Source organism: Mus caroli, unplaced genomic scaffold (genome assembly GCF_978045245.1).
Source record: "Mus caroli unplaced genomic scaffold, Mus_caroli_1 scaffold_2, whole genome shotgun sequence".
Lineage (NCBI taxonomy): Eukaryota > Metazoa > Chordata > Mammalia > Rodentia > Muridae > Mus > Mus caroli.
In genome coordinates, this window is record NW_028227257.1 from 146,825,983 (window position 1) to 146,840,240 (window position 14,258).

Genomic DNA, 14,258 nt, shown 5'->3' on the forward strand with positions numbered 1-14,258 from the left:
GCAGGGATCTGCCTGTCTCTGCTTCTCAGTACCGGGATTGCAAGTGTGTGTCAGCACACACACACACACACACACACACACACACACACACACACACACACACACTATATATATATACATACACACTATATATGTATATATGTGTGTATATATATGTGTGTGTGTGTGTATATATGCTGCTATATATACATAGCACCAAGTGGTCCCAAGGCTTGGTGGCAAGCACCCTTATCCTTGAGCTGTGTAACCAGTGTATGTCTAGCTTTTAACGTGAGCTGTAGGCATCTCACTCTGGGTCTTATGCTTGTTATAGCACTTTACCAACTGAGCTTCTATTTCCCAGCCACTTTGAAACTTAAACTCATTTATCTATTTAAAATCAGCATATAATATGTTAGATACTGTCTTAGTTACTAATCTACTGCTGTGGGAAGACACCATGCCCAAGGCAACGCTTACAAAGGAAAGTATTCAAATGGAGGTTTGCCTACAGTTTCCGAGAATCAGTCCACGATCATCATAGCAGGAAACAGCAGCACGGTGCTGGAGCAGTAGCAGAGAGCTTTGCATCCTGATCGGCAGTCAGCAAGCAGAGACACACACTGGGCCTGGCATCCTCAAGCAAGTCCACACCTCCTCATCCTCCCTAAATAGTCCCACTGACTAGGGACCAAACATTCAAACATATGGACCTGTGGAGGCCATTCTCATTCAACCCCCACAATAACACTGTGACAATATTTTAGCCAAGTATCTTTTTGTGATTCTCCACCCCACCCTTTTCCTCTCCTCCCCTCTTTGTCGCACTCTTCACAAGAGTCTTTTCCCTTCCATGTCTCATGTGTCCTTCTGCACATTACCAATCCTTCCTCGTTACCTAATATTATACTCTCTTGGTCTCCTTTCTAAATGTTATACTTCACCCCTACTTACACCTGTTTGCATACATACATGCAAACACATACATGTACATATATACATGTATATTCATTATACACTAGGATCCATATGTGAGGGAGAACATGTGGTTTTTGTCTTTTTAAGTTTGGGTAACCTTTGTTTAATACTAAAACTTAAACACTTAAAACTCTGTCTGGGAGCTGGAGGGAAGGATCAGTGGCTAGGAGCTCTTGCTGTTCTTACAGAGGACCCAAGTTCAGTCCCCAGCATGCCCATCAAGTGGCTCACAACCACCTCTAACCAGCTCCAGCGAGCCAGTGCTCTTTTCTGACCTTTGCAGGCATTCATAGCCCCCTCTTCCGTCCCCCCTCCTGCGCGTGCGCACACACACACACACACCTAAATAAACGTAATCTTTAAAGAGTAAAAGATTGTTCCTATCTCCAGCTCCATTGCTTCCTTAAATGAAAGACAACCCCCTCCCCCAGACCATAACCTGCATTAGGTGGGACAGAGCTGGTGACCTAGCTGGGGAGGCTGATGGTTGCCCAGTCTCTAGGGAACCCATTGGGGATTTTCATGGAGATATGCTGGCCTTGGAACAAGGCACAGGAGGAGAGTCCTGGAGCAGCCAGGGTTTGAGTTTAGTTTAAGAACAGAGGGCTGATATTTAGTGGTTGGTGTTAGTCCAGGCTCCCTGACACCTGTGTTTATGTCTCAGTCATCTTGTCTCCAAGTCTCTTCAGAAATGACAGCCTGATTCAGCTCTGTTGGGGGGGGAGGTCAACAACCATGGAGAGACCTGAAGAGTCACAGCATGACAAGAGGGACACTCTGAGTGTAGTGTTCATGGATCCCTGAGAAAGGACTCTGAGAAGACAAAGCTGGGCAACATTGTCCTCATGTGCTCATGTGTCCGTGTGTGTGTCTCTGTGTGTGTGGATGTGTGTGTATGTATGTGTATGTATGTGTGTATATGTGTGTATATGTGTGTGTGCATGTGTGTGTGCATGTGTGTATGTGTGTATATGTGTGTATGTGTATGTATGTGTGTTTATGTGTGTGTTTGCATGTGTGTGTTTGCATGTGTGTGTTTGTATGTGTGTGTATGTTTGTGTATATGCATATGTATGTGTGTGCATGTGTGTATACGTGTGTATATGTGTGTATGTGTGTGTATATATGTGTGTGTGTGCATGTGTATATATGTGTGTGTATACATATATATATATATGTATGTGTGTATATGTGTGTGTATATGTGTGTATGTGTATATGTATGTGTGTGTGTGTAACTTTGAGGACCCTGTCTGTGAACTCCTTTGCCCAGCCCATTGACACTCTTTCAGATAAGCAGCAGGAACATCTATATTCAACTCAGTAACACTGGGCCGCCTCCATTGGAGGTCGGGGGAGCCGAAGCCGGTGACGTGTCTCTTCAGAGGTGAGTACTTAGTCTTCAGTGAGGTCAGTGAGGGGGGGCTGTGGCGGAGAGAGATCCCTAAGATCCCAGGATGGGTCCGTTCTGCTATTGGAGCCCTCATGTTGAACCACAGGGGCTTAGGGAGTGGCAGGCCTGATACTCTGAGCCACCTCTGTGCCATGCTCCAGACCTGCATGGGGTATAGAGGCACCATGTGCTAAAAGTGGAGGGAGTCATGCCAAGGAAGACCAAAATGAGCTGCAAGATGTAGGTAAGGAGCCCTCCATGCCTGACTCTCCACATGACAGTGAACATATTTATTCTTGTGAAGTAAGTCTTCCATCTCCCAACTTTGCTGTAAAGCATATACATTTGAGTGGACCTCTGAACTTGTGTTCACCCTGCCTGAGAAGGAATCCAGGCACCACAGGCTTGCCTACAGCCTGGCATCCCCATAGGGCCTGTGAGGCTGTGTGTGCCTAAGTCTGCATGTCACTGTAGACTTGTGCACTGTATGTGCAAGAAACTTCAGGGGTGACCAGGGCTTCTCCCACTTTTCCCAGATTCCTCCTTGGGGCCATGCCTTCTGCAGTCCAAAGTTCGAAATTCAAGAAGGAAGATCCCCAAGGGAGGAACCTAACTGGGAGGAGTCTGCGCAGGTGTGGTGAGGACTTTGGGCTTCCCTCCTCAGTCCTAGGACCCTTCCTCCACCTTTCTGGTGCTCCTTAGCACATGGCATTTAGGTATGAGGTGTGTGAGCTGCAATCCTGGGGCTCTGAGACTCATAGGAACACAGAGCCTCAGGGTGCATCACTCCATTGTCCAGAGCCACTGAGGTCAGGCAGGGCAGAGACTGGCCCTGGACTTTGCAGTGAGTTAGTGTTATGCCTGTCCAGCATACCCTGATTTTCAACCTCACATGCTGAGCTTTCTCCCCCCCCCCCATGGCCTTATACTGGTATCGAGGCCTTCCTTCCTTTCTGGTTTGTGCTTATATATAATCTATAAATGGTCAGACATCACAAGATGATGGTAGCCAGCCTCTAAAGTGGCTCCCAGTAACCCTGACCCCCAGGAACCATTTCTCTCACTGTTATGCCAATCTGTATGCCTTACGGAATATGCTCGAAATGATGGCGTGGCATTTTCCAGAAAAGCTCTACAGCTAAATAGCTTCCATCTTCATTGCCCCCTCTCTTGTCTTCTGTCCTGGGATACCAAGTGCTGTGACATTAGGACATTCAGACAATCTATGTGAGGTCCCAGTGAAAAACTGGAGATGACCACACAGCAGGGCTCCATGAAGCACTGCTAAGCCTCCAGCAACCCCAGAGACAATAGGAGGCCACCTTGGGAGACCTGCATTACTCAGCCAAGCCACCCCAGACTCTTAATCCTCAGAAACTTCAGACTTTCTAATGTATTTGGTGATTTCTGTTAAACAGTGGTGTATAACTGGTATACTGGCCATATTTTTTTAAAATGTGTGTGTGTGTGTGTGTGGTGTGTTGGGGCTAGAGAGATGGCTCAGCAGTTAAGAACACTAGCTGCTCTTCCAGAGGAACTAAGTTTCAATTTCCAGCACCCACATGGCAGCTCACAACTGTCTGTATCTCCAGTTTCAGGGGATCCAACACCCTCACACAGATATACATACAGTCAAATCACCTATGTACATAAAATAAAAATAAACACTTTTTAAAAAGTGTGTGTGTGTGTGTGTGTGTGTGTATGTGTGTGTGTGTTGAGTATCAGGGGATAGGCACATACACATGCCATAATGCATGTGTTTGGAGGTCAGACGACAGCCTTTGGGAGTTGGTCCTCTCCTTCCATTTTTATATGACTTCCAAGGATCCAACTAAGGTTATCAAGATAACAAGTTAGTACAACAAATGTCTTTTCTACTGAGTTATCAACAGTAAAATGCGTTTTTGTTTATTTGTTTGTTTAAGTAATAAGATAGACTGGAGGACTGGGTCAGCCTCAGATTCCCTGGGGTAATTAGGCTTTGGGGAAAGAAGACTGGGCAACCACAGGGATTTGAACGTGCTGCAGACTGCTCATGTGTTTCAGGGCCAGCACTTCAGTCCTACCCTGGGCAAGGTCAGGACATAGATGATTAAATCTTTCCATGTGCTGGAAACTCGGGTACAGAGCAGACCAACTCTTTTTCTTTTTGCATGGAAAAGCTAGCACTTAGGTGGCTACAGAGTGGGCTGGTGACTGACAGATGCCCTCAGGGGCTGCGTGACATGGTCTCACCTTGTTTGTCTTCTCCCAGGCCACTTACGTTTCTGATGCTGTCTCAGGGGACAATTGTGATGCTCTCCACCAAAATGTAAGTCCCCCGAAAGGGGCCCCATTGTAGACACAGGTCACAAACTGTCCCTTGAGGGTGACTTAATTTCAGGCACCCATCAGGATGAGGAGCACTTAGAGCTTTGAAGAGAGCTCAGGAGATCCACCAGGGATGGCTGCTCTGGTTTGTTGATAGGTGTGAGTGAGATTGTCATGGTCACACAGGTGGTGTTGGGAAGGTGTGGCTGTGCCTGAGGACACTTACACAGAGGAGATGGCCACCCATGCAGCTCAGAGGTTGGCCCCACAGAGGAGAGCATGGAGGAGAGATCAGAGGTACCCAGTGGTGGGCGCCATCAGGTGATACAGAAAAGCTTCACCAGGTAAGATGGAACCCCTCTTAGTCTCCAGAGCCGCCTCAGACATAAACCCTGTCCATGGAACACCGGGTAACTGCTATACCTGTCCCACTGAGAGCCATGGGAGATGTTACAGGAAGGTCCCAGGGTAGATTTGGGTATAAGATGTCCCTGACAGGCTTATATGTTTGAACACTTGGTCCTCAGTTGCTGGTGCTATTTTGGGAGGTTGGTTGTAGGGACGCTAGCTGGAGGAAGCGGATTTCTGGGGGGCCGGGAGGTGAACCCCCCTGCCTCAGGCCCTCTCCCAGCTTCCTGGTTTGTGGAGATGCCAGCAGGCAGGTTCATGTACCCACTGCCACACTGTCCCCTCCGTGATGGACTGTGTCCTACAACTGTGAGCCGACCCTTCCTCCTTACATTGCTCCTTGTCAAATACTTGGTGGAAATGATTAAAAAAAAAAAAGTAATTAACACAGCCTGCTAAACAGGGCTGTCGTGTGGTAATGTATCTCATTGCTGGGGCTGTGGGGAAGCTGTATGGCCCTTGCCAGGGTCATGGGCAGTGAAGAGGGCATGGGCTCTGACTCTGAGCTCTAGAGAGTGAGAAGAAAGACATGGCCAGTGGTGCCCATGGAGGACAAAAACAAAAAAAGAAAATCCTCCATGCTTTGCTCTGAGCACCTAGCAGGTCCCACTCGGACTGGGTCAGGTACTGCCACGCTGGTCAGCACCACCCACCCATCTACCCTTCTTTCTGTCTTTCCTTTGTCCGTCATTCCTTTTTTTCCTCCTGCCTTCTTGTATTCCTTCCTTCTCTTCCCTTCCCAGGTTTTTGGGCAAGGTGGCAAAAACTGGAAATCTGGCTTCAGCCCCATGATCCAGGGTGTCCGTGATGTGTGCGGCTCTCTGGTGGACCCCGGAGAAGGCTCTGTCAAGGTGATGCGTTCCGCCCTTGACTTTGACCAGCCCTCTACTCCATCTCCTTCCCTGATGTCTTCTGCTGGCAGTGGAGCCAAGCACCGGGTCTCCTAGTACCCAGATGTGTCCACTCCTCCAGACCCAAAACCCCCAGGCTTGGGAAGCACAGGGATCCTGGGCCTCTTGAAGTGGGTCGCCCTGGCAGGGCTGGATGCGAAGCCTGGCACTTTCAGAGCCCTGTCAGCTGCCTCCCATGTTCTGTGCGGTGAAGTTCCCCGGCAGTGTCAATGCGCCATTCAGGCTGACAGAAATCCCACCGATAATTGGGAAGAGTGGAAAATGAAAACATTAAAATTTGCCGTGTCATCCGCTCGCCTTTTCTGATTGCCTGATACCCGCCGTCCACTGACAGGTGCCGTGTTATTAACACTTGATTAAAAATCACTTCAGGTTTGAACCAGCCCGTTGAGAAGGGAGCGCCTTGACAGGACTTGTGGTTCCTGATTGACAATTAGTAATATTCGGTGTGTCACAACACAGATAGTGTGACTTATTGGCGCCGGTGTAACGCAACACATTTCATCTGAGTGCCTCAGATTCGTACATAGGAATCAGAAGGAAAAGATGGAGTCTCAGCCAGCCGCCTTTGATTACCAACAAAGGCGAGATTATACCTCCCTGGCTCACACCAACCCGGAGTTCCATCAATCAGAGCCGCGGAGATCCCAAGCTCCTCTTCAGAAGGGAACCTCCCGGACCAGGAGCTCATTATGCAACCCTCAACTTCTCCATTGGCAGCCTGGTCCCTCCTGTCTGCAGATATGAAAGATCTTCACCCTGACGCTGCCTCTGCGATCTAAATTACCAGCCTGCTCCTCTTAAAACAAAAGGCTTCTCATTTAGAAAAAATAAAACCATCATGTCTTGATTGACGGGTTACATACTTTTCTTTCAGCTATTTTTTTTCCTAACTTGGTGTCGGCGGGAGTTGGATTCACGGGCCAATTTTTTTTTCTCTCTCTCTCTCTCAGTTCTAATTCAATTCCTTTTAAGAGCTTTTAAGAACAGGGCAATCCAAGGTCTTTCCTTTTTTGGGTCTGACCTGAATTTCATTCTTCATCTTCTTCCTTTTTTTTTTTCTTCCGAATTTCCTTCTTAGCTAAGAATATCCAGGCAACGCGCGGTCGTTCATATTCGCGACAGGTGATGAAGTTAGTAAGTTAACGCAATTGTCTCTGAACACTTTGGAAGAACAGGCCCTAGGTTGCATTGCAGTATTTTCTGGAGCCGTGGAACCACGTAATTCATGGAGGAAAAAAAATCAACAGTAGCATATACAGCTCCATATCACCATGTGTGAACTGGCTCTCAGGATTCACCACCACCTAAAACACTTGTTTCATTTCTGTTGCTGTGATAAAAATTGACAAAAAACAAGCAAACGAAAACCAAAAAAACCCAACAATGTATTTTAGCGCACAATTCCAGGTTATATTCTCTCATTGTGGGGAACTCGAGGCAAGAACTTGAAACAGCTAGTCATGTCCATGTTCCAGAGCAGAGAGAGATTAATGTACATATGCTAATGAGCTCAAGTGGATCAAGTGGATCACTTCCCTCTTACATAGTTCAGGATTCTGTGCCTAGGGATTGGTGCCACTCACAGTGGACTGTGTCTTCCCACATCAACTGACTTAATTAAGACTCCCCCCACCCTGTCCCCAGACATAACCACAGGCCAACCAATGTAGACTCTCTTCCCAGGGAACTCTAGCCGTGTCAAGCTGACAAAGCTGACCACCACTCCTGGTCAATTTTTAAACTGTAACTTTCTACTCCTTGTCTCCAAAGTTTTGGCTGGGCTCCCAGGAGATCCAAGCTAATTCTCCCATGACCTGAACACCTCCAAACAGGTCCCACCACTTTGTTTGTTTGGTTTGGTTTTGGTGTTAAGACAGGGTTTCTCAGTATAGTCCTGGCTGTCCTGGAACTCACTGTGTACACCAGGTTGGCCTCAAACTCAGAAATTCACCTACCTCTGCCTCCCCAGTGCTGAGATTAAAGGCATATGCTACCATTGGCTAGCACAGGCCCTACCTCCTAAAGGCTCCCACACCTAAGACAAGCCTGTAGGAGGTAGGGCCTGTGCTAGCCAAAGGTCTGCACACCAAGCCTCCTATTCACGAACCTTCGCTGCGATTTTCCCTTGTACTGTAGGGTCACAGTGATTGTTCTTTGCAGGGGGAATTGCAGGTAGAGACTTTGACTCTTAAGAACATTATCTTCCAGGATGAAATGAGGAGCACAGGGGGAGGGCATAGTGGGACACTCACTCTGGAACAAGGGGAGCCAGGCTGAAAGGACAGAGCCAACAGGGCTCTTGGGAGAAACCTTAGAATGCTCAGGCTGATGTTGTGAACTCTAGAGGTTTCTGAGGGTGGAAGGGGGGTCCTTGTGATCAGTGGGAGACAGTGAGGCATCAGGGTACAGAGGATGGACATGCATGTAAATCCCAGAAGTCCCAGGCACTTGCTGTGCAATCTCAGAAAGTCCCTTAACCTCCAGTTAATTATACCCGCATTTCTGATGTTTAAAAACTAAAAAGACTTGGCTTGGGAGACACTACCTGAGTATTTGATGTTTGTTAGGTGACAGTTGAGAGCGACAGCACCTTGGGTCTATGCAGCACCCACTAGAGTTGAAAGAACACCTCGCCCTGTGAGTCAGGCTCAGTGTGAGGTGGACGTAGCTAGGTCTAGTTACGCCAAGGTTAGGCAGTCTCAGTAGATGGACCATCTCAGTTCTCTGAGGCCCGACATGGAGCTCATCAGATGCCAACGTGGCAAGTATTCATAGTCCATGTGATTTGGAACCAGATATAAGAGCAGCAGCTCCGAGGACAAACAACAGGATTCTGTGAGTCAGCCTTGCGAAGCTCCGGTCACAACCGAGAGGAAGAAAGAGGAGGGCGCTTGCTAAAGTAATGGGAATATACTTAGAATAAACTTAATGAGAAATGTGTGTGACCCATATAAATACAACTACAAATTTTTATTGGTGAAATAAAAGAAGAGCAGAATAAATGGAGAAGGTTCTGCATTTCTTCACAGGAGTGTGGAGGTCCTGTAAAGACGTCAGGCTGCCTCCGTGGTTAATTTGCAGATTTAACGCAGCGTCAAACACTGCACAAAGAAAACTGGACATTTCTGAAGTTCATCTGGGAGAAAAAAAAAAAGTTCAAAAGCAAAGGATAGGCCAAAAAAGGGAGGGCCCAGTCTACCACCTTCCTGACCTTTTGAACATCCAGAATTGGAAAGGTGAGAACATTGATGAGAACCAATCAGAGTCTAGGGGGTGGGGTCAAGGCTTAGTGAGTAAAACTAGTAAAAAACTAGTAAAAAGCCAGGTATGAGGGTGTGTGCCTGTCCCAGCTCTGGAGGAAGACAGGAGGTTCAGGCCAGCCAATCTAGCCAGTTGGTGAATTCCAGGTCCAATGGGAAACCCTGTCTCAAAAATAGGAAGGACGACCAATAAAATGGCTTGGTGGACAAAGGTGCGTGTGCCAAGCTTGATGGTCTGAGTTGGATCCCTGGGACCCACCTGGTAAGAGAGAGAAATGACTCTCCAACGTTATCCTCTGATTTCCACACGCGTGCAAGCACACACACACACACACATGTGCACACACATGTGCACACACACATACATGTGCACACACACACACACGTACACACACATGCACACCATAAATAAAGATAATAAAGATACCTTGTTAAAAGGTGGTGGGGGCTGGTGAGGGTAAGAGCACTTACTGCTCTTATAGAGGACCTGAATTTGATTCCCAGCACCCACAGGGTGGTTCATAACCTTCTGTAACTTCAGCCTCCGGTCTGTCACTATTTTCTGGCCCCTGTGGGCACTTGCCGTGCATGTGGTACAGAGACATACATGGAGGCAAAACATTCCTACATAAAATAAAAGAAATACGGGTCTTTTCATTGTTTTTTAGATTACCTTACTTTATGGGTATGAGTGCTTGGCCTGCACACACGTATGTGCACCACATGCATGGCCAGTGCCCGCGAAGGTCAGAAGGGGGCATTGGTTTCCCTAGAACTGGTGTTATGGGCTGTTGTGAGCCATTGTGTGGGTGCTTGGAATCAAACCTGGGTCCGCTGCGAGAACAGTAAGTGCTTTTAACTGCTGAGCCAACTCTCCAGCTCCAACCAACATAAATAATTCTTTTTCTTAAAAGGTAGAGAACAGGAAGACACATGACATATACCCCTGTCTTCCACATGAGCATGACTAGAACACCCATGCACACACATGCACAGAAACAGAAAATAAAAGGAACCAAATGCCTGGAAACAGATGAGATTTTATATACAAATCTACATGTTGAACAGCAACCCCGCAAAGCCACCATCGGCTGGTGCGCCGCTCAGTGCTATTGGAACAAACTGATTAGCTACACGGGGGAAAATGTAATTTAGATACACCTGATACTTCATCTCAGAATAACCTCATCTGCATGATAAATGAAGTTTTTTTAAAACCAGAGAATACATACAGGTATTTATTAGCTCTTGAGAATACTAATTTTAGAGGACCAATCAAATGAAGTCTATAGAATTCACAATATATGTGTAGTGATAATGATGACTAAGTATTTGCTCTAGGGACAGGAGCCATGCGAGCACATTAAACGCTCAGGGAGGCATCTTTGTCAGCTTGTTTTAATAATATTTTTCAGTAAGTAAGAATTAAGGGTTTAAGGTCCGTGAAGGGCTCTAGATGCTTATGTGTCACAAAGCTGCACGGTCTGGCAAACAGTCCTCTCTCCTGCTATTGCGACATTTTTAGCGTTAGGGAATGCTCACGGAAATCTCCTCAGCTCTCTTCCACAAGTCACTGGGGCTGCAAGACCTCATGGGTCCTTTAATGTCTGCGTTTCTGCTTTGCTTTTTTGTCATTTTCACAGGCCAAGATCAAGTCACCATGTGCACATATCTATACATCCATCCATACATATCTATACACATACATACGTTTATATATGTATGCATAGTATATATCTGTATATGTGTGTGTGTGTATGTATGTATATATATATATATATATATATATATATATATATATATATATATATATATATATATAAAATCTTTTGCAGTGCTGGGGACAGAGGGCAAGCTCTCAGCCTTCATGTCTGTTTGACTGGGGTTGGAGTCACCTAGGAGACATATCTCTGGGAGTGTCTGTGGAGGTGTTCCTAGAGAGATTAGCTGAGGTTGGGAGGACTTCCCCTGAACATGGGTGGCCTATGCCATGACCTGAGTATAGGGGGACTCAGACTCAGAGAGCAAAGTGCTTCCTATGCAACTGGGAGAGCCGGAGTTTGAATCCCTAGAATCAATCCAGCCTGATGCAGGAGTGTATGTCTGCAATCCCAGCTCCTCCATGGTGAGGCAGGAGCATTAGAGAGCTCCTGAGCCATCTAGCCTGGGGTACACACCATGGATGACAAGGACACCTGGGCTTATCTTCTCACCTCCACACAGACCATGGCACATGCATGTCCACACACACAGACACATGTCCACACACAGACACATGAACACACAAAAGCACACACAGAGACATACAGGCATACACAGGCACATGACATAAAAGTAGAAGGGGACTTGCTGAGAAAAAGGGATTTGTGGGAGTAGGGCAATATGAGAAGGTAGGGAGAAGAAAGCACATTATATACACATATGAAATAGGGAAAGAATGTTGTCTAAAACACAATAAACATTATTTAAAAGAAAATCAAAGGGAGAGAAGCTTTCTGTAATGGGTGGAGGCTCTATGCATGGCAGTGGGAGGTTCTGTGCCTGGGAATGGGAGGTTCTGTGCCTGGGAATGGGAGGTTCTGTGCCTGGGAATGGGAGGTTCTGTGCATGGCAGTGGGGGGTTCTGTGCCTGGCAGTGGGGGGTTCTGTGCCTGGGGATGGGAGGTTCTATGCATGGCAGTGGGAGGTTCTATGCATGGCAATGGGAGGTTCTGTGCCTGGGGATGGGAGGTTCTGTGCCTGGCAGTGGGAGGTTCTGTGCATGGCAGTGGGAGGTTCTGTGCATGGCAGTGGGAGGTTCTGTGCATGGCAGTGGGAGGTTCTGTGCATGGCAGTGGGAGGTTCTGTGCCTGGGGATGTGAGGTTCTGTGCCTGGGGATGGGAGGTTCTGTTCATGGGAATGGGAGGTTCTGTGCATGGCAGTGGGAGGTTCTGTGCCTGGGAATGGGAGGTTCTGTGCATGGCAGTGGGAGGTTCTGTGCCTGGGAATGGGAGGTTCTGTGCATGGCAGTGGGAGGTTCTGTGCATGGCAGTGGGAGGTTCTGTGCATGGCAGTGGGAGGTTCTGTGCATGGCAGTGGGAGGTTCTGTGCATGGCAGTGGGAGGTTCTGTGCATGGGAATGGGAGGTTCTGTTCATGGCAGTGGGAGGTTCTGTGCAAGGGAATGGAATGGGGAGATGCATAGAGTCCTGAAAGACTTGTAAGGAAGGTAGGACATGAGGGTCAGGGAAATCCCAGGGACCAGATCTAGGGTGTGTAGCTTTGTGATGGGGCATGGGGGAGAAGCAGACTTAGGAAGAGCCCTGGCCACAGGCTCCCATCACCCTGTGGTCCTTCTGATAGCTGAGGCTCTGAGCCAAGGCCTCTGCAGAACTCTGCTGCTTTGGGGCAAGCAAAACAACACATCCAACTTCTCTCTCTCTCTCTCTCTCTCTCTCTCTCTCTCTCTCTCTCTCTTGGTTTTTCGAGACAGGGTTTTTCTGTGTAGCCCTGGCTGTCTTGGAACTCTCTCTGTAGACCAGGCTGGCCTCGAACTCAGAAATCTGCCTGCCTCTACCTCCCGAGTGCTGGGATTAAAGGCATGCGCCACCCTGCCCGGCCACATCCAACTTCTTAAAGAGAGGCTTCTAGTGATCAGCCTCAAGCCCTTGTGCTTGCGTAGCGAGCACTTTCCCGATTGAGCATCTCCCCAGACCCCTGAGATTTATTTTCTTAATAGCATTTGCCACTCTCTGAAACTCTTTAATTAATTAATTAATTAATTTCCTTGCTTAGTAGCTTTCAGATTCAGTGTGAGTCTCACGAGCAAAGGGGGCTTTATTGAAGTGACAGAGGAGCAGTGTCCAGCATGTGGCGGTTGTTCTGTACCCAATATGGGATGAATGTGGTCGTGAGATGGCAGAGGTAGAGGAGGCAAGAAGGAAGGATCCTGGAGGAGGCTGAGGAGTGGCGAGGGCCTCTAGTGAGGATGACCTTGGTCCCTGGTGTCCTTGCCTGGCCTGTTGATGGCATCCATCTTTCGGAGCTATTGCCTAGCGCTCTGGGCTTCTCAACACTTCCCAGTTTATGCACTCTGCCTCTGAGCCCCAGAGGCCTGGTCTCCCCCTGCTTAATATTCAGCTTAAACTTTGCACACCCTGTTCAAACATTTCAGCACCTCCTCATCTGTTCTGGGTCTCACCAAAAATAAAAATATTTTGGTTCCACAAAATAAAAGCAAATATTTGACGGCACTTGGCATTTTTTCAGCGTGTTAATTCACAGTTTGCTCGGTAAACACTGCTGCTCAGACCAGTGACTGCCTGCCAGGGAGTCCGGAGTCTGTGCTTGCGGGCACAACCCTTCAGGGAGGTGAGCTGTAGGAGAGTGGGAAGGTCCTGGCTGACTCAGCCTTGACCCTGAGTGGAGGCTGAAGCTGGAGAGGCTGGCTGGCTGAGGGTGATGGTCACCCTCCCTGGAGACCTGGGCCCCTCAGTGCCCAGCACCTCAGCACACTGGAGCAAACACCATGTGCAGATTTGGCATGTGCATGGCTGTCTGAATGCATCTGACAGTCTGATAGGGGAGGCAGATCAGCTGCTCATGGCTGTGCACAGCCTTCTCTGTGTCTCAGGTATAACTCTGAGCCTTTGTGTGTGAAACGTCCCCTACCCCACCCTCAAGCCCCACCCCCACTGCTTTTCATCTAAATTCATACATCATATAAAAGCCAGGGAGCACGGAGACATGTCTGCCATCCACACAGGCAAGGGCAGTGTTGATGAGTTAGAAACTGGGTGAATTTCCTGTAACAGAGGGACACAGGGGGGGAAAGGCTGACAGTCTGTGCTGTGCACTATGCAAGAATCGGGGAGGCATCCCCCAATCACAGGAGCTTCTCGTGATTTTACAACTAATGTACCAGTCCCTGTGTAGGAAAGGACACACACATGGTCTGGTAGTGAGCCCCTTAATGGCTCTGGGACACAGGGCTTTCAGTGGCTCTGCTATGCATAGAGCAAGTCAAGTCTAGAGA